Raw genomic sequence first — 21,311 nt, 5'->3', positions numbered from 1 at the left:
TCGCTAACTTATTCAAGACCTTTCCAATCATAGCACACACAAGAACTAAAAACATTAGAGAAATACTGAAGAACCCTCAACATCACCCGAAAGCACAGTATAAAGGCATGAGGAAATGTTTTAATTGTGGCCAATGCAGCAACACGATTGTCAGCAAAGAATTCAAGCATCCTCATACTGGTAAAGCGATCCATTTGAAACACAGTGGAGATTGCAATACAACTGGAGTGATTTATGCCATACTATGTCCATGTGGACTCACCTATGTGGGAAGAACTTCGCGTAAAATTAAAACCCGAATCATTGAGCATAAGAGTACCATACGTAATAAGTCTACAACATCTTGCTTAGCTACACACTGGAATAACTCCAGTCACACAATACCCCAACTGAGATTTACCATCTTAGAAGTGGTTGAGAAGCACAAGGGTGTAGATCACAATACAGCCTTGGCACGGAGAGAGACAAGTTGGATAAAAAGGCTAGGAACACTGACACCAGGTGGGCTTAATGACCAGTATGAGATGGTATGTTTCTTATAATGGAATACATTAAGTGAAAATATCTGCTCACTTTGTCATAATGTTCAGTGTTTACTCTCTGTGATTACTATTGTACAGGATTGACAATCTATCCCCTTTTTTATTAGGTTTTTGCTTTTTACATAGGTGGCAACACGTAATATTATTTATTTCATTTCTAGTCACTTATCTTTGGATTGTTTGCTCCTCACGTTTTTAATAGTTTTTAGCGTTTCTTTTATGCTTCTATTACTTTCTAACACACGCATTCACAAAACATATTTGGTCTTCGTATTTTACACCACACATAGCCACTCGATATCCACGTTGCTATTAATATTCTAACGTTTATTTTTATTAGTATCGGTCTTGTACACGCATACTCAGGAGGTCTTCTATTTCTACATTGCCCACATGACATGCAGAGTAACGTAGAGTTTTTACGTTACGGTCTAACATTTAAGGCTACGTCGCCTTAACCGGATGTTTACACCGGAAGCTATTTAGAAGCTAGTGGCCGCGAACTGTTTGGGAAAGAAGGTAGGCGTTTGCCCAGCAATGGCGCTTGTTTAACAACCTCATCAAACCATAGTTTAGGAATCGGGTCTCAACCTTCTTTTCTTGTCCCTTTTAATAGATTGCCTCGTCTGCGGGCTCTGTCAAAACTGGGAAGAGAGTTTTTTGTATTTTGGCGAGCAAGAATTAGCGGTGAGAACATTCACTAGTTCCTTTGTCGGTGATTTAATTCTACCATAAATCCTGATTATAGTTATCATAGTGTTCGCTATATTTTTTGTAGCGGTTGGACTTCACATCGGTTCCATCTACACTCGGTTTAGTACCCGGCCACATAGTTGTTGGTAAGATCAGTTTACCCTTTTCCATTGACACTTTTAATGCACGAGAGTTACACGTGTTCTTATGGCCCTTCACATTATTTTTCTAGGACCGGTTTTGAACATTACCACATTAAACTTGAGTGTCCATTTTGAGGCCTCTGACAGGTACATTCCCTATAGCTCCCATACATACCTCATGAAGCACGTCTCACATTATTTCTCTTAATCACTAGGGAGTGGTTCATGTCTGTAATACACTTTTTTGTCTCCTTGCACTTCATAATTATTATTTTTGTTGCATGATACACTTAATGGTTGTGAGCACGTATTTTCGGGCTGGGTGCCTCACTTACATTCATCTTTACTTGGTATTGGGTTTGGATTATATATATGCTCTTTATGTTACTTTTTGTGGGAATGATTGTTAATTCTAATGTTATGTTTAAACTGTATAAGCTTTTGCGTTTCGTAAGGGAACCAACAATTTTTATTAACTTTGCAGTGCCTCCCATCGGACTGATGTGCGTGAAATTATCTCATAATTTACATCTACAAGTGTAACTCCCCTGAAGAAGGGTCGATTCGACCCGAAATGCATTGGGAAATGTTGAAATTTTGGTTGTTACGTTTTTTGTGAATGAGAACAATTTGATTACTAAATTGATATTATTTTTTGTATGTAAATATATCTGTTTTCTTGACATGTTATGAATACAACCGAAGTAATGGTTACCAAATAAGCCAATAAATTTGCTCAAATCGAGTCGATTCAAGTATTTATGTTGAATTTATGATTAAATGCTATTAATGTATTAACTTACCTGAAACCTAAGGGACAATAGGTGAGCTCCCGGTTCTCAGACCTAGCTTTTGCTAGGCCTCTACATAGCGTTTCATTAACAGTTGTGGGCTCAACTGACCACTGGGAAGCTCCCAACAAAGACTATTTAGTCTCCATTATAATTGATAACATTGGTATTAACATAAGGAGTGCAGGATAGATCCTTACATTGAGAATATACACTGGCCATCAAAGCTCATGAATGATGCAGGCGCCATGCTAAACAGAGCCATGCCCATTATCTCATGCATGTCCGGATAGCAAGTAGTACATACGTATCAACCACGGATGGACAGTGGCTTAGCTAGACTGCCGCTAGTGACGTCACTACATATGACGCCTGCGATAGCCACATGAAAGAAGGGGGGGAGGTTGCTGGTGCATGGGCAGGGACTACCGGCCACCCCCCCCACCTGACACAGATAAAGCACAATGAAATGAACTGGAGTAAATAGTTGGAGTCTTTGGAAGGCAGGGGATCTCACGATCCCCCGGCCGTATTTATTAAATATGAAAACAAAATTAAACTTGTCAAAATTAAAAACGGTATTTTACACAATTATAAAACGGCAAATATCCACAATAGATTACAGTGTGATAGACATGTCTGAAAGGGCTAACCTTAACAAATTGTCTAATACAGCGTGTTCCTTACCGAATCTAATTTCACATCATTTGCAGTTTTATAATTACTGGGCCTACGGCAAGGTCGCTAACCGGTGTCCGATCCTTATCTGCTGCACTCTCCCGACCGAGTGCGCATGCGCCACGAGGGCCCGTTCACCGGGAGAGTCTGTACCCTGTTTACCCTCGGACACACCGGGAACTCCATTTAACCCCTGATAGGAGGCCCTTACACTCGCGTCATTTACCGACATCATAGTGTATGTGCGGGGTGGCTACTCCACAAAAGGATAGAGCGTTGCTCCCTCCCCCGCACCCCTATAAGCCAACGTATATCCTGCCCCTGGAGTTCTGAGAGGTACCCTGGGAGATACCAGTGGCCCCTCCCCCTGGGCGAGCCCATATGCTAATGGTGCCGCCCCCCCCCCTTAAGGACCTCCAATTGGGCTCACCGATTATGACCTTACCGCCTGACCGATATAATAAATACGACAATATATTGCTACTAATTTGGGAAAAAGGCCTGAGGAAAAAACTTTAATTAATCACACAACCACTGCACACGGTAAATCAACTTTGCCTGTTCTAGGGAAAAAAGGCCTAAGGAATGAAAATTGCACGTTAACCTATGCCAACAACCATTATTCCTTACACTACTTAATGGCTAGCCACATCAAAAGACTCCAATCCAAAGGTATCAGGGATGGTGGGTGGGTAAAATTAAAGGCTCCCCGGCCCTGGTGGGGGGAGCGAAGCTGTTGTCTGGGGCGAGCGCGGGGACAAAGAGACCGTCTCGCGCGCTCGCCGGGCATTTAAACTGCAAGCCACGCCCCCCACGGCCCGGAAACACCGATAGTGCTTCCGGGTCGCGGGGGCGCGACCCAATGGCTGCAGGAGGGGGTGGGGGCCCGCCCTGCCATGCATACGTGGGGGCCGAGCGGCCCCCCTTTCTTTTCTCTGCGTTTGCTGCCGCTCGGGGCAGCTGGATGTAAAGGTTCGTCGGCTCCGCCCCCAAAACTCATGCCTCCCAGGGCGGAACGCCACCCCTTTGCTAGCCACTGTGGAGGATCACTCACTAAAGCAGGCCCCAAATGGCCAGGCAGCAAGGCAGCCCTGAAGGGGACCACGCGACGAATTCGAGCTGTAAGGAGAATATTCGTGTTTAAGACGTTTAGCATCAGCTCTATTCTCTAGACATGCCACAAAGCTAGAACATTAGGAAAGTACATCTGGGCATAGTGTTGAAGCCTTCCGGTGAAAGCATTTTCCGCTCACGCTTCAAAGGACACCATTGTCAGGATGAATATTGGAGTTTGTTTAATGCCAGCTGGTTGTAGCACTGTGATGTATGGAGGCCTTTTCTTGCCTTTGTGATTCATTGCCTCAGGGCACAGCAGAACTTTCATACCGGCTTTAAGAGTATGGTGTGCACCGGAGCTTTATGGTGCATAGCTAAAAACCATTGTCTTTATTTCTTTTGTTTGCAATCTCTAATGATGCCGAAATGGGCATTTTATATTATGCATCTGGATAGCCTTATGTCTTGTAAAAATTACGGTGCTGATGAAAGAAACAGCACCAGCAAAAGCAGTCCAAATCATCAGCACAGATCTCATTGGTAAATTAACGTCTTTGCTACGAAATCTTCTCTGTGCATGAAAATGCATTTAGCACTTAATGTCTTACTCTCAAGGTAACACTTACAAATAATCCCAAGGCGCTTAATGGTGCCATTACTGTAGAAAATACTGAAGCATTTGCATAAAAGTACATTATGTGAGAGAGAAAGAGAGAGAGCGAGAGGTTAGAACAGTTGTAATTTAGATTTTTGTCTTTGTGAAGAGCAATCAGCTTTGCTGCATATGAAGTTCGCTTCTGACTCATAATAGGGCTATTACCGTTGCCATGTAGAACTTAAAGAAACATGAAAATTATTGTTTATTTTCAGAAAGTCAGACAACTCACTGTTTTTATTTTTTCAGTAGGTCAGTCCACACACGCTGATATATGTGCTGTTTGTCTCCTGAGTGCATCATGTGTACTACTTTACTCTAAAATAATATCATTCAAGGACATTGTAAGAAATTGGGTTATTGGTTGCTGGAAAAGGGAGCACCACAATCCTTGTCAGGGTGAATCACAAAAGTCACTAAATTAACCTGTGCTTAACCTTCTGGTAGCTTGGTGCAAAGAAGTCAGCTTAGCTTAGAGGCAACACGTAAAGTATGTATAGAGCACACAAACAGTAATAAACTGAAATCGCAACACAATAAAATCCCAAACCCTTAAAAAAATTGATAAATAAATAAAATGTTGTCAGCGCCACACAAATCCAATAGGTAGAGTCAGAGATATTCAGATTCAATTCTAAGTAGCTATAGCACCTAATAGCTCAAAGAGCCACTTACGGTCATCTGGTCGTTCTAGACCGGGAGAAAGTCACGTTTCGTTTAGTTTCATAAACTTTTATTCGATTGCCACTTATTATTGCAACCATAAAAAGTACAATAGCATTAAAATTATACATTTGAAAAAAACGTTTTGGAAGCAAGTCAATCATGTTTATACACGAAAAAGAAAAACACATTTACTTGAAAAACGTTAACTAAAATATGAATTACTCATAATTGCGTCGATATTTAATACAAGCTTTTAAAAAGTTGGCTATGTGTTTCGCTATAAAACTTGTCTCAAGAGATTGCAGGGACAAAAATGCTGGGCGACAGGATCTTAAGCCCATTAATCGCAGTAAGGGCAGGATCCAGACCTTCCTAGGAAAAGTGTAATATTTACAAAAGAAAACAATATGTAATGTTGATTGAGGGGAAAAATCATCACAGGGACAAGGAATGATTGTAGGAGACCAGTCTTGGGAGTTTGGAAAGATTACAAGCCGGAAAAAAGAATTAAAACGAAACCTTGTCAAAAGGTACTTTTCATAATTGTTCAAATGGAAGGTCAAATAAGGTTGAATAACCAGATAGTTCTGAACAGCAACGATTTGAGAATTTGCGGGTTTCACCAGTTCCATCGAGCATCGAAGAGCTCTTAAATGGCACAAACACAACTTTTTTAGTTCTTTCCTCGAGATGTCACCTGTACTGGGAGGATCCTGGAAAAAGCTGCTACGGTCCATGTCCCGACAGAAATTCCTTATATATACAAGCCAGGGTATTTTTTCCCAGTTGTCAAGGGCTATGCAATCCAAAATTAATGAGCGCGTTAGGTGGCACTCCTCTTTAGTCCATATACGGTGCCACAGGAGCATAGGTTGGCAGCGAATGGTGTCCGTGATGTAGTCCATACCCAATTCGGCTAGCGAGGCAAAGGTTGGGGCACTTTGTGGTAGGGCCAACAAATACTTAACAAATCCATTCTCAACAGTTTGAAGTGGGTTTATTGGTCCATAGCCCCAAACCCCTGCACCGTACGTTGTCACACTGTGACACTTTGCGTAATAAATAGTAAGAAGTTCAGGAGGAGCCGGTTTCCCCAGTTTCCTTGAGAAGGTGACTAGAGCTGCCGTTGTTCTCTGAAAGAGCAACTTTTTACTTGCCACAGCTTGCCGCCAACTCAATGAATCGTCCACCAAGATGCCCAGGTAAGGATAAACGTGGGTTAGTTCAAGTTTAGTTTTTTCAACAAAGATAAATTTAGGACTCTTTATTTTTGGGCCGAAGTGCATTACAAATGTCTTTTTTATGTTGACCTTAAGGCCAAGGGATCCCATATAAGAGCAGTACTTGTTGAGCTGTACTTGGAGTTGAGTCAGCGTCCTGGCAAAGATGACAGAGTCGTCCGCATATAGCAGCGTTGGTATGGGGCGATGTTTAATTTGTGGAAGGTCCTGCCTCCCTTCTAACATGGCTGTCTCCAGACCGTTAGTGTACAAATTAAACAGGAAGGGAGCCAGTACACAGCCCTGCCTAACCCCTTTTGACTATTGGGAAAGAGGGGGAAAGTTCTCCATTGATCCCGAACCTGACTCTTGCCGTTGCATCCGAATAAAGTTCGCGCAAGAATGCAATGAGAGCGGGGTCGACCCCCTTTTTCCCGAGCAAGGCCCAGAGTTTAGGGTGCAGTACACAGTCGAAGGCTGCGCTGAGGTCAACATATACAAGAAATAAGTGACCCCCTTTGGCGCCCACGTACTTCCCAATTAGAAGGGCACGGTTCAGGGCCTGCTCCACAGTCCCAAGACCCGCCTGGAATCCATATTGAAGGTCGGTCATGACGTTGTTACTTGCTGCCCACTCCTGAAGACGCTCCAGCAGCAGTCGCCCCGCTACCTTACCCAGGGAGTCCAGGAGGGAGATGGGCCTGTAACAGACCGGATCATTCCGATCGCTCTTTTTGAAAATGGGGAGGAGAATAGATGAGGACCATGAGTCAATAAGACCTGTCGTTCTTACCGCAGCCAGTACCTGGGTAAGAAGTGGGGACCAGAGCTCGATGTTATGAGTGAAAATGTCCACCGGAACCCTGTCTGGGCCGGGGGCCTTGCCTGGTTTTGACGCTTTTAAGGCTCTGACCACCTCTCCATGCTCGAATCGGATGTTTATTGGGAAGATCTTTGGGGCCGCTGAGGTGGCTGCGATAAAAACCCCCTCTACGGGCTGTGTTTGGCATCCGCCGAAGATTTTTGAGAAATGGGCGACCCACTCTTCAGCTGTCACTGCGACATCAAGATGTTGGATTGTCGATGGGTCTGACAGGAACGGAGATTTTACAACTCGCCAAAAGAGGCCACTATCCCTTGTTCGGCAGCTGTCATGTAGTTGTGACCACAAGGTCGCCTTAATTTCTTTACTGCGTTCTGCCCTTGCGGCCTTATAGAGTTTTCTTAATTGGGTTATCTCAGGGATGTTCCTCGGAGTAATCCGGAGAGCTGCCTTAAGATTAGAGTGGGCTTTCCGACACCCAGAGTTAAACCAGCCCCCGGCCGATGATTTGCGTACATGCGTACGAGTTAGTTCCTCCTTTATTATACCCAGAATCCTGCCAAAGCTGTCCAGGACTGATTGAGGCGATGAGCTGGGATTTAAACAATCATTTACACAGAGGCTGGCTTTTTTGAGAACTTTCTCAGTTACTACATCTGGATCTATTTTTGCCCACTTTACTGAAAATCCATTCACTTTGTCCATTTTTAACGATTCTTGTGTTAACAGGCTTGTAGCATTTGTATGTAGTGAAACAGATTTTGGTTGTATTAAAATTCTATTAGGGAAGTGGTCACTGCAAATATCGGATCCTGTGGAACATTTTGCTATTTGGCCCTTCATGTTCTGTGAGCAAAGAATAAAGTCAATTGTACTTGACAGACCCCTACCATGAAATGTTGGAGAGAAGTCAACTTGTGGGTATACCAACTCGTTTGCATAATCCATCTCTAAAGTGAAAAGGCTCTCGTTCAAGGAATTCCCATTAGTGGTGTGTGCAAAATGAGCCAGGGGGCTGTCAGTCTCATCTAACAATCCACAGTTCCCATTCCTGTGATTGGGACATAATGGAATATTGAAATCGCCTCCCGAGATAACATAAACAGGGAGAGACGATGCCTTGTTCAACTGTAGCATTAAGAAAGTGGTGATTTCATTTAATATCTTCACACACTCAAGTGGTAAAAGGTTATTATATAAATTTACCAGAAGGTAAGTAAAACTGTTATTCAGGTGGATTCTTAGAATTTGGTAGCAGGCCTCTTCTTTTAAGCTGGTTGTTATTGTAGAGGAAAGGTTGTTTGTTACATATACTGCTAGACCACCCTTGGGTCTTCCGAACAAACCCTGCATTGCTGGAATGAAAAAAGTTTTAAAACCCACCAAACGAACAGGGACAGTTAACCAGGTCTCCTGAAAACATACTATGTGGTTCTCGTTAATTGTATCTGCCCTTGGTTGTAGGTTAATCTTAGAACGAAGACCAGCGATGTTCCAGAATAAAACGGATAAGGTCATCTCTTTGGATGGGGAGGAGTTACATTTTTGGCCGTACGAGATAACTGTACTAGCATTTTCGGTTATAGTCGTTGGCAAAGAGGTAATCCGAGTTACTATTGGGGAAGGTAATTTAAGACCCTCGGTCAGTGGGGACAGCAGGTCAGAAGGGCTTACAGGTTCCTCCAAAACATGACCTGTAGGGGCATGGGGAGGAGTGGAGGATATGAGGGATTGGGCACAGGTGGATAGTGTGGACAAGATTTTGGTATTCTCAGAGTGAGTCACCAAAGCTCTCTCTGGCATCAGTGGAGGGCCAGAGGCCCTCTGGAGCTGATTGCTACTGTGTGGAGTGGCTAACGGTCAATCGACCATTTCCAGGCATTCGTATCTATTTCTAGTGGGAATACCTTGCCATCCCACCAAAGAAACCTGTTCCCTACTAGGATGCCAGGGCCGAGGTTCCCACTCCCTACTACTATTTCTCTGGGTAAGCCAAGGACCCTCATAATTCCAGGGACTCTCTATTGGCTGGTCCCAGTTTGGAGCCATTGAATACTGGTTGCTATGTGTCGGGGGGTAAAAGAAGGAGAGACGATGAGCGTCAATCCCCCCTTTCTTGGCTAAAGCTGGCCATGAACAAATGTAGTCGACAGTGGCTGGTTCTTCACAATTTACTATAATACAGTCTCCCTTTTAAGTTCGGGACCTAACCACGAAACTCTACGTACAGTAGAGATTCTGCTAGTATGTTGAGGTTGTATTGGCCTATTTACATTAAGCCATTGTAGGACCTTATTATGGAGAGACCAAGGGGGTTCCTTTGTGGTTACCGGGAGCTCCGGGACCCCCGTGAGGATGACAGTATAGGGAGATGCTTCTCGGGGAAGATGGATCGGGCGTCTAGGCCTGATCCCCCTTTTCCCTTTGCCCAGTACGTTTGATGTAGGATGCCGAGGGACTAAAGGTGGAATAGGTCTCTGATTTAGTGACTGAGCGGGACCTTTGTCAGAAATAGGCTGAGACGAAATGGGTTGCGATGGTACTGGCTGGGTAGGAATGGTACTCGGAGTCTTAGCCGTGGGCCCACTTCCAGGGATTGAAAGGGAGGGGGTTTGTGGCCCATTAGGCTTTCTTTGATTGGTTAGAGGTATTGTCGCCTTAGACGACATAGGTTCACAATCTTTTTGGCCCCCTTGAGCACCTGTACTAAGAGGAGTTTCTTTACCCACCCCTGTATTCGATTGACCCACACTATGGTGGTTAGATGGTTTCAGGGCCAGTTTTGCAAGTTTTTTTTCGATAATCATTACGCTGCGTTCTAGGGGTTGAAGATGATGTTTTAAGATTTCCCTGAAACTTGCCGAAAGCTGGGTGTTTGTGCTACATAGGCTACAAATGTCCCCCACGGTAGCCGTAGTCGTTCAATTAACACATGGGTCTAATAAGTTATTAGAATGAAAGGTCGGGTCATTTGAGAAGTCCTGCGATGACTGGACATTTGGCCTATTTTAATTAGTTGTGGCAACTTGGGGATTTTTTAAGTTTCCTTTTTTCTTATCTTTACCCTGCTTAGGGACAGCACCCTCCTTCGCCCCCATATGCTGGTTCCCGGGACCTAAATCTTGAGTTTGGAGTAACTGAAGGTCTGGAGTATTTTCAAGATTGCCTATAGAATCAGGGTCTAAGGAGAGATTCGAAACTGATAGATCAATTGATTTCGGGATGGAATGGATCTCCACTGAAACTCTTGGCTGTATTAGCAATGGTATATTAGAAGCCGATTGTAGCGGAGATTGGGCTAAGGCTAGGGGGCCCAATGATGACCTTCTGGCGGTTGCAAGGTCTTGTGACACCCTTCGCTCAATCAAGGAAATACTCTGGTTGATGGCTTCGTTAGTTCTTGAGATAAATTGGTCAATAGGGCCGGTGACCAGGGCGTTGGTCAAGGCCGTCTTGCTTCTGCTCCCCCGTGTCATTGTATATAGACCTGGGACTGTACACGATAGGTTGTGATAAAACTACTAGCTAGAACAAATAGTGACGAGTAGGTGTACCTGATGGTCCAGGAGTATTTTACCAGGCACGAAAGCCAAGGGGAGTGGCCCAGCCCAGCCTAGAGCAGTCTAGAGGCGTCCCGCTCGCGTCCCGCGAGACAGAGCTGGTGTCGATTTTATGCGCCTCCTGGCGCTGGGTAGTGACGCTGGGGTGACGCTGGAGACCTCAAGGGCTGCCGGGAGTTGTAGGCAGCCCCTCGCCACGCTCCACTCGGCGGCCCTGCTCTGGATCGTGAAAGAGCGGCTGGGCGGCGGGAGACAGGCGGGAGGACCAGAGGGTCTCGTGAGCCGGGTAGGTAGGTGGTAGATTATTCACACGAACAATGGGTCAAGATTCAAACAAGCAGGGAAGCCCCGCTCCCCAGAACTGGTGTCGATTTTATGCGCCTCCTGGCGCTGGGTAGTGACGCTGGGGTGACGCTGGAGACCTCAAGGGCTGCCGGGAGTTGTAGGCAGCCCCTCGCCACGCTCCACTCGGCGGCCCCGCTCTGGATCGTGAAAGAGCGGCTGGGCGGCGGGAGACAGGCGGGAGGACCAGAGGGTCTCGTGAGCCGGGTAGGTAGGTGGTAGATTATTCACACGAACAACGGGTCAAGATTCAAACAAGCAGGGAGAAAGTCACAAGATCAGTCTGACCATGACAGAGTACAAGATATACCCAGGGAAAGAGTTACCTTCTCAAAGTCTGGTACAAAGAGATCCGTTCGTAGTGAAGGAAGTAACGATAAGTAAGTCAGGGGCATGGGCAGTCGGTGCTGTAGCACTTGAAGTCTGTCAGGCGTCTTAGACGGACGTTGCTGGAGTTTCACTTTGGCAGTTACTGTGAGCGGTCGCGTCTGCATAGATTTAGAGGAAGAGCATACAACCCAAAAGTGATTGACGAGGCGAATGCCAGGGTGGATCTGGTATCTAGGACATGTTTATTATACCACAGCACAAGTCCTAAAGAACAGGAACCTGACCATGTGAGATTTATCACCATTTACTCCAACCAGGCGTAGTGTCAGGAAGATTTTTAACAGAAACAGGCATATTTTGCGAACTGACGAAACGCTAACAAAATATTTGCATGGCACGCCACAAATCACTTTTAAAAATGCAGATCTCTACGTGACAACCTGAGCCACAATTTGGTGACTGAGCACACCAAAAGTAACCATATAGGCAACCCAAGAGGGTTTGGTTGCTGCATGAGATGTAAGGCCTGCAGCAGCAGTTCCAATTGCACCCGCATCAAGATTCCCAGTTCCCATACAGAACATATCATCCACAAAATGTACTCCTACAACACCAAGTAATGTGTCTGTTGTTCTATTTGCCCATGCGACAAACTCTCACTTGGGAGCCCAATACGCAAGGCCAAGAAACGTGTATTATAGCACGAACAGGCAATACAACACAATGATTTGGAGATACTGTCACTTTTTCATGAATGCAGGCTATTGGTTTGCCAACCACAATTCGGGGCTTTGTTATCAGATTCGACGGAAGGTTCATTACGAAGAGTGGCATGATATACTGGCATGAGTTTTTCAAGGATACATCCATATAAACCTTGGATGATAGAATATACTATGGTTGCATTGGGTGGTAATGTCCCCATGGCTTGAAGACGGGTAATTGGATTGCCAACTATACTTCGGAGTGATGTTACCAAATGCGACTAATGGTCTTTATGTGACGTGGCATGATACACTGTTATGTATATTGAAAGGATACAGCCATAAAACATTTAATGCGAAATATAATTTATAACTATATGTGGAAGTACTGTTAGCGTGTCATTTATATGCGCCATTTATTTGCTTTGAAAAGATGGCTGCTACGTTCAGACTTTGTTTTGTGATGTCATCAGTGATGTCACTGACCTTGTCATGAGTGGTATAATATGTGAGATCATAAGCAGTGCATTGCTGGGGCGCAAGTTATAGTTTGCTCAGCTGAATATATATACATACATATAATTTATTGAAAAAACTAAAGGCTACAGAGACATTGTAGTTAGGCTCAGGTTTCACAAAACCAGAGAAAATCAGCAGTTATAGTTAGCTGAGCTAACTATAACTCACGCACCTGCAATGCACTGCTTATGACCTCACATATTACATCACTCATGACATGCTCAGTGACATCACTCATGACATCACTTATGACATCTCTAATGACATCACTGATGACATCATCCAGTGAATGTGAGGGTTTTAAAAAAGTTTCTGAATGTTAAATATGTATACCAAGGTGTGTTGGTGAGTCAATGGGTTTATGAGTGCCTGTATGGATGATTCAGTGAGTGCGTGACTGCCTGTATAAGTGTGTAAGCCAGGTCTGGTGGCTCAGTGAACTAATGCATCCATTGCAGGGGCCTGTGTCATGCCTCATGGTCACAGGTTCAAATCGGGGCGGGTCACTCAGCCTCTCATCCATCTGAGGTCGATAAAATTAGTACCATTGAAGTTGGGTAATAATGAACATCTGTTATTCAGCACCAAGAGACCTCTGGGTGAACGTGTGCTTTACAAATACACATGTTATGTTATGTGTCTCAATGAATGTATGGGTGAGTGACTGGTCTGTTTGAATTTTTGATATCAGTCTGTCAGTTGGTCTCTAAGTGGCTGTATGGCTGTATGAGTGGGTACACGAGTGCTGCATGTGTGATTGATTGGTTGTCTGAGTACCTGAATGGGTGTAAATGTGTCTGTGTGTGTGTGTGACACTGCTTGTATGGGTGAATGAGTGGCTGTATAGGTTAGTGAGTGTGTGTGTGAGGTGCTATATTTCTGAGTGAACGTGTGTGAGTATATGGCTGTGTGGGTGAAAGAGCAGATGTGTCAGTAGTATATGGGTGAGTAACTGGGTATGTGAAAGGCAGTATATGTGGGTGATGGGGTATATGAGTGACTGTGTCAGTGACTGTGTAAGTGAGTGAATATGTGTTAGTAAATGTATGAAAAGTAAGTGGGTGTGTGTGTAAATGTTTGGGGGAGTCAGTAGCTGTGTGATTGACTATGGGTGAGTGAGTAGGTTTGTGAGTAGCTCTATAGATGAGTGACTAAGTGTGTGGGTGTCTGTATGCATGTAAGAGTGGATATGTCAGTGGCTGTATTAGTGAGTGAGTGGATGTATGAGTGGATGTATGGGTGAGTGAGTGGATGTGTGTGTAGATCTATGAATCAGTGAGTGGGTGTATTAGTGGCTGTATGGGTGAGTGAGTGGATGCTTGTGTAGATCTATGAATTAGTGAGTGGGTGTATAAGTACTGGTATGGGTCTGTGTGAGAAGCTTTCCTGGTATATGATGTCCACTAATGAAAGTGGAAAGTTGCACCAGTCCAGACAACCCTTTTGGTGATTTAAGAGGTCTCAGACAACCTTAAAAAGCTCTCTAAGTGATAGCTGTGGAGATCAGCCTTCAGGCTTAGTCCAGAAGGCGTGTAAAGCAGCTTGTTCCACCAGAATGCAATCTTATAGTATAGATTAAGTGAAAAAGAACCACACAAAGTATTAATAAAAATATGTATTTCTCATATAATACTCTCTAGCACATACAAATATCTCCTACCCGGAGATATGCACAATCCTCACAATACTTTGCTAAGAAACTCAGTAAATTCCACGTAATACACAGTGGGCCCCAAGGGGTGACAAAACCAAATACTAAGAAAGTGGTATCAGAACCACAACTCTGGTCAAGACAATGTCGAGAGGACGTAGAAGTGCTGGGGACCCAAGGTGAGTAGATAAGGACCCCACGGAGAGCGTGTGAAGTGGGGGAACACCACCACGAGCTCCGTACAACTCTACGTGTAAGTCACGGATGGGTATTTAAAGATTAAGGACCCTTCCCAGAGGAAGACAGAAGGTTGGAGAACCACCCCACCCCTGGATATCCTAGTACCCATGTTACCTACACCAGGGAAGCTGGGTGCACACGTGTGAAGTGGTGTTGGAAACCGCCGTCGAACCCAATGGAGCAGTTCAGGAAAGTGCTGCTGTCGAAGTAGGATAAAGTGTCCAGTGGAATCCAAAGGTGGAATCTAGATGAGAGGTACCTGCAAGCAGACGGGACCGAAGCTATGTCACTCAGGAGTGACCAGAAGAGTTGGACGATGAATGCCCTCCAATGTCTGGTGTTGCAGGATGGGTGATGATGGCTTTGACTCTGCAGCTGTGAGGACCAGGCAATGCTGAGGAAGACCAGGAGCTGTGCACAAGCTGTCCCACGAAGGTTGTTGAGTGCTGAGGGGTTGTGTCCAGCAGGCGCACCAACAAACCTTGGCAATTGCAACCAAGGCAGGAGCTGAAGTACGAGGAACGTCGGGACAAGCAAGGGACTCACCACAAGCAGGGAAGTCAGGGAAGGCCCAAGCAATCAGGTTAGCCCAAAATAAAAAAAAGGTGACCCTCAAATTGATCCACAGGCCGGAGGCACTGGAGTCGCTAGAGGACCTCAAGCAGCTCACCAAATGATGCATGCCATGATGCAAAGAATGTGGTGTGGCTGAAGATTCTGGTCACTGGAGGTACTCAAGTTTGGGGCTACTTGAAGCCCGAAGATCTTCTTGGAAGGAAGCCAACAAGCCTTTGCAACTGCAAGTTGATGTGGCGCACAGGGGTTCAGTGATTACAACCCACACAAGGGATACTGGCCTCAAACTTGGTGAGAGGGTAGGGCAGGCCTTGGGAGCTGGGGAAAACCACAACCAGTGTTGCAGAACCTTACAGAGTGTGGAGGAGCTCAGGATCAGCAGACTGGTAGACTTAGTTATGGTGCCTGCAAATTCAGGGGAGTGGCTCCTTCACTCCAAGGGAGAATCCTTCAGGTACCTTTGATGCCCACAGGCCTTGGAAGATTCCTGTAAGGTGCACAGCCACAGACAATGCAGCAAACTTAAAAAGGGAGACGAAGTCCAGCCCAAACGAAGTCCAGCAAAGTCCAGAGTGCCCAGACGGTAGAAGTAGAAGTGGTGTCTGATCTGAATCTTGTCCCACAACAAATCTAGGGACCTACACCCAGGTAAACCGTAAGCACCCTAGGGATAGGGTTGGGACGATTCAGGGTACCCTCCGAGGGGAGCGTCTGGACAGGGGGAGGTTTCTCCCATGTCCTTTGTCCAGTTTCATGCCAGAGTGGGAGGCAACGGCTCCACGGCTGGTTTGAACAGGACTATGCAAATATGCCCCTCATGCAGACTGAGTGGCACTGGCAAGTGCACCCACCCTACCCCAATACACTAAATCCTGTCTGGGATGCGGTCACACCTCCCTGTGACAGGCTGCCTATTACTCTTCCTTTGCCTGCTCAAGCTTGGCTCATCAGCAGGAGGGCAGAATTGTGTCGCTGGTCAGCTTTAACCATTTTGTGCTGTCCGGGTCAAGAAGGCTGGTACCGGGAACACTGAGAGCCTAATGGAGTGCTTTTAATCATACCTCCCACACCATTTACCATGTGGGGGTATGATTCCAACATGTTTGATACCAAACATAATAGGATTCGTTGCACCCGTTTTTGAGATGGTCATCTTGTAATTACGCATTGCCCTCTATATGGTGTATGGCTGCTACACTGACAACCCGGGAGAATGGACTTCATGAGCTGTAGGGGTGTACTTCTCATGCAGGGGCACCCTCCTACTTAGAACCAAGCACCCTGCCTTCAGGATTGCAAAGGCCTGCTTTAGGGGTTACTTATAGTTTTTAAGTGCAGTGACCCTAGATATGGGAAACCTATATCTTTTGTAAGTGGTGCTAGCACCAGCTTACACGGGCTGCAATGGCAGGCCTCCTGTTCAATTTTGAAAGGCATTCCATGGGTGACCTCTGGGGTTCCTATGCCCTGGGTACCTTAGTATCATATACTACGGACTTATAAGGGTACCCCAGTATACAATCTGGGATGCTAAGTACTTACCACAACAATTTAAGTGAAAAAGCAGAGAGACTGGGGTCCTGATTAGCTGGATCACAGTCAGACTAGTCAAAACAACTTAGCACCAAGCAAAAAGTGGGGGTAACCATGCAGAAGGATTCTACCTTCCTACAGTCTGTGAATGAGCTAGTGAATGGTTGTGTGGGTGTGGGTGTATGGAATGTTCTATGGGGCGTGAGTGGGTGCATCAGAGATTCTGTGGATGATGTCATCAGTGATGTCATTTGAGATGTCATGAGTGATGTCATGAGTGATGTCACTGATCATGTCATGAGTGATGTAATATGTGAGGTCATAAGCAGTGCATTGCAGGGGCACGAGTTACAGTTAGCTCAGCTAACAATAAATGCTATATTTCTCTGGCTTTATACTGTTATATTCCAGGGTTAGGCCCATGTAGCAAGGCAGCCTATTCCTTATATTGTCCTAGAAAATAGCATTTTAGCTGTGATTGTTTGCCCACATATACATGCACAACAATGTTGGATTAGTTTAATTGAAACTACTTTGTTTATACATTCAGCTTCGCACAACATTATCATGATGCCCTGAACATAATGTACTAGGCCTCTCTTCGCACTCGGTACAAAACTCGTCCTATCTTCATCCATGGGGCGATAGCACTATTGGCATATCAATAAATTACTAATCTAGCGCTCACATCATGAAGGCTGCATTTTATTATAATTAATAGCCATCCTTATAGATTGGAAGAGGAGGCACTTCTGCTGACATCAAAGGTCCCTGCATGCTGAGAAAAATCCACACACAAGTCTGGTATTCAATGAGGGGTGTCTAACTCGAGATAAAGACGGGGTCCTTCACTTTATCCGTTCAGGCACTGGGGTTGAATTGTTCCTTGGGGGGATTCTTGGCTCTACACCTAAACACGCTCTAGGTACACTTAGAGCAGGGTCTGCATTTTAGGAGTATGTTAGATTACCATTGTGCATATATGCCTGCATGTATTCATTACTTAGCACCATGGTAGAAATCTATCTACTATTTACTCTTTTGGTGCTTGTAATCTCCTGTATTTTCTTCTGTCTCCTGATCATTGTAGACCACGTTTGTATGCAAGAATAACATTGGTTCAATAAAAAAAGTCCCACTATTTATTCTCTGTTAATTTCTCTAAGAACAAGTAATCATGAGTTACTGAGCGAAAGATTCTGTACTGTTTCCATGATTCCTGAGGAATCAGGGTTGTCATGTTCAGTGGTTACCAGCAACTGCTAGCTCCCTGGTAAGTTAGGGGGGCTTACAGTGGCACTATGAGCTAGCTGGTCTGTAGGCCTATAGGCCAACATATTCTGAGGGGGGTGTCTGGAACCAGTCTAGGCACCAGGCCCTTAGTTTATGTTGTCTAAACAATGCACAGATCCTGCGGATTAGTAGGAATTGCACAACAGTATGAGTGAAACCAGAGCCTAACTATGTCTCTCTAACACATGTTTTTTCAGCGAATTTCTAAGATTTTTTATATTCCATTTCCTAGCTATAATGTCCCTGTAACCTTTTTTCCAGTGAATTTCTAAGGTTTTTTAAATGCTAATTCCTAACTATAACATCCTTGTAACATTTTTTTCCAGTAAATTTCTGTTTAAAAAAAAAGTTTTTACTTATTAAAAGATACTTCTAATCATTCTTTCTAAACATTTGGAAATATTTTCTATGTTTTTAAAAAAGTTAAACATTTTTATAATCACTTATTTAAAATATATGTAATGCCAGCCAATTACGTATTGGTACTGTTATTTATTTGAAAGTTTAGAATTTTTTGAAATCTTATATAGTTGAATTATTTATAATTTTGCAGAGTATGATAAAGTTAGAATTAGAAACAGAAAATGTATGTTCAGTGTTATGGTTTTATTTTCTGTTTTCTTTAAAATGCATTTTGTATGGTTACTGTTAACAATGTATAAATGATATATTGTTGTGCCAATATAAAAACTATTTTGTATCTATAATGTGTTTTTTTTAAAATTACGGATGCAGACCTATATGTTTGTTGCGCGAATCCGTTATACGAATTCAAGTGTAAAATACATATTTGCACAGAAATAATATAAATATTTTTAAGTAAATGGTTTATAACTGAAATGTAATTTTTTTTATTAGTTTAGGAAATTTAGAACACATTTTTATGAATGCAGTGCCATCGCACCCCGGACGCTTCAGGGGGCAACCTAGTATATTTTTAACAATGTTTCATACAGTTAAAATGCTTTTTTATAGATCTAAATTGTACTGAATTACAACTAGAGTAGGAAAATCAAATTGAAGATATTTTAAAGTTAATTTAAAAGCATTTTTTTAGTATATTATAGAACCACAACTGTGTTGCGCAAGGTGCTGGTACATATTTCCTGGATCGCATAGGGGTCGATACTTTGGCATGATTTGTAAACGTTTGAAATATGCCTGTACATAATTTAAATATGTGTTTTAGTTAAAGACTTTTCATTAAAATACCTAAAAAATGGATTGACTAATAGTAATTTATACTTTTAAATAAGATTTACCACATTTTATGGGTGTGCGATGTATACGAAATGTGTGCTACCCTGTTGCGACTTCATGTCACATGGAAAGAAAGCTTTTGATTGGTTGAAAAGCTGTTCATTCTGTTAGAAGAAGGATCCAAAAACCTGTTTCTTTCTTCTTTTGGGTGTGTCTGCATATGTTGACATCTTTTTACATTGTCTGCACTTTTTAAAATCTTTTTTGGTGTTTTGGCCAACAGGTTTTTAAACAGGAAATGGCATCCTCACATCTGGAAGAAGAAGAAGAGTTGGAAGAAGTTGAAGTGGCCGAAGAACCAAGGATGGAAAGAAAGCATTGTTGAACCTTTTTCAATATCCCTGAAGGTGAGAAAAAGGTGAATGCGAGTAGGGTTACCTGTTCCCTATGCGGCAAGGTCTTGTCAAGAGGATTGGAGGAGAAATATTCCTGTGGGACACCGTCCATGAAGAAACACCTGGAGACGATGCACCCAACTCACCTTGCAAGGGAAGTTATGGCTAGAGAGAAGAGGGACCAAGCTGTACGAGCCCCGTTAGATCAGCTTTCTACATCTGGTGCAGCTGTACTCACAGCACCACAGCCACAGATCTTCCCTGAGTTGGCAGATGCTGAAGTGCACTGTAAAAAGACCCACAAAAATGAACAAAATAGTAAAGAAAACGTTTCTTACAGAACCACCTATTCTGGTAAAAATTAGAACATTTATATGTTGTGAAACTGATTGGATGTATAAATGTGTGTGTGGGCGAGTGATTTGTGTAATAGTGTATCTATATGTGATGAGTGCATGATTACTCTTTGAAAGATCAGTTGAGTGGATGATTAGTGCCTTACTGACTGTATGTGTACATAAGTACTGTTTGTGCGATTGATTGAGTATATATGTAGTGTGTGAGTGATTGCAATAGTGTACGAGTAGTAACTGGGTGATTGGGTGAATGCATGGATACTGTTTGACTGATTTATAACTGTATGACTAGTGCTTCAGTGATTGGAGGAGTGCATCAGTAGTGCATAAAAGAATCTAAGAGTGCATGAGTAGTGCCTGCGAGTTTGCTTTTGTGCATAAGTAGTGCTTTGGTGATTGAATGAATGCATGAGAACAGCCTGGTTGATTGTATGAGTGCATAGATAGTGTGTGGGTGGCTGCAAGAGTGCATGAGTAGTGTATGAGAGATTGGTTGTATGCATCAGTAGTGCCTAGGTAATTTGATGAAAGTGTGAGTACTGTCTAGGAGATTGAATAACTGCATTGGCAGTGCCTGGGTGATTGGATACATGCAAGAGTACTGGCTGGATGATTGAATGAGTGGAAGAGAAATGTCTAGGAGATTCCATGAGTGCATGGATAGTTTCTAGGTGATTAGATGAATGTATAGGTTGTGTTTGGGTTATTGGACGAGCGTATGTGTACTACTTGAGTGAATGCATGAATACATGGTTTCGGGCTGGGTGATTGTATGACTGCTTGGGTAGTGTCTGTTTATTTGAATAAGTTAATATCTAGTACCATGATGATTTTATGACTGCAATGATAGTGTTTGGGTGATAGGGTAAGTGAATGTGTAGTACGTGTGGGATTGAATTAGTGTAGGAGTTGTGTTTGGGTGATTGCAAGAGTGAATAGGTACTGCCTGAGTGGTTGTATGACTGTATAGATAGTGTCTGAGTGATTGTAAGAGAGCTTGGGTAGTGCCGGCTTGGTTTTACGAGTGCATGGGTGCAGGCTGGGTGATTGCATTAGTGGACAGGTAGTGTAAGAGTGCACTAGTACATCATTGGTGATTGTATCAGTCCTTGTTATGTTGTTATGTTGTTATGTTATGTTAGTTTATTTTTATAATGCGCACGGCTACCCAACAAGGATTTCCCAGCGCAAGCCAACAGAAGCACAACAGTGATCTAGCATTAGCAATATTGATTAAAAAAACAAGTTTTTAATTGTTTACGGAAGTTGGGAAGCAGCTTCTCCCTCCTCATTACAGCAGGCAATGAGCAGTGTTTGGGTCGTTGAATGACTACACAAGTAGTGG

This window comes from Lissotriton helveticus, chromosome 4_1 (genome assembly GCF_964261635.1).
Source record: "Lissotriton helveticus chromosome 4_1, aLisHel1.1, whole genome shotgun sequence".
NCBI lineage: Eukaryota > Metazoa > Chordata > Amphibia > Caudata > Salamandridae > Lissotriton > Lissotriton helveticus.
The sequence above is the reverse complement of the archived record's forward strand: the minus strand, read 5'-3'. Positions refer to the sequence as shown.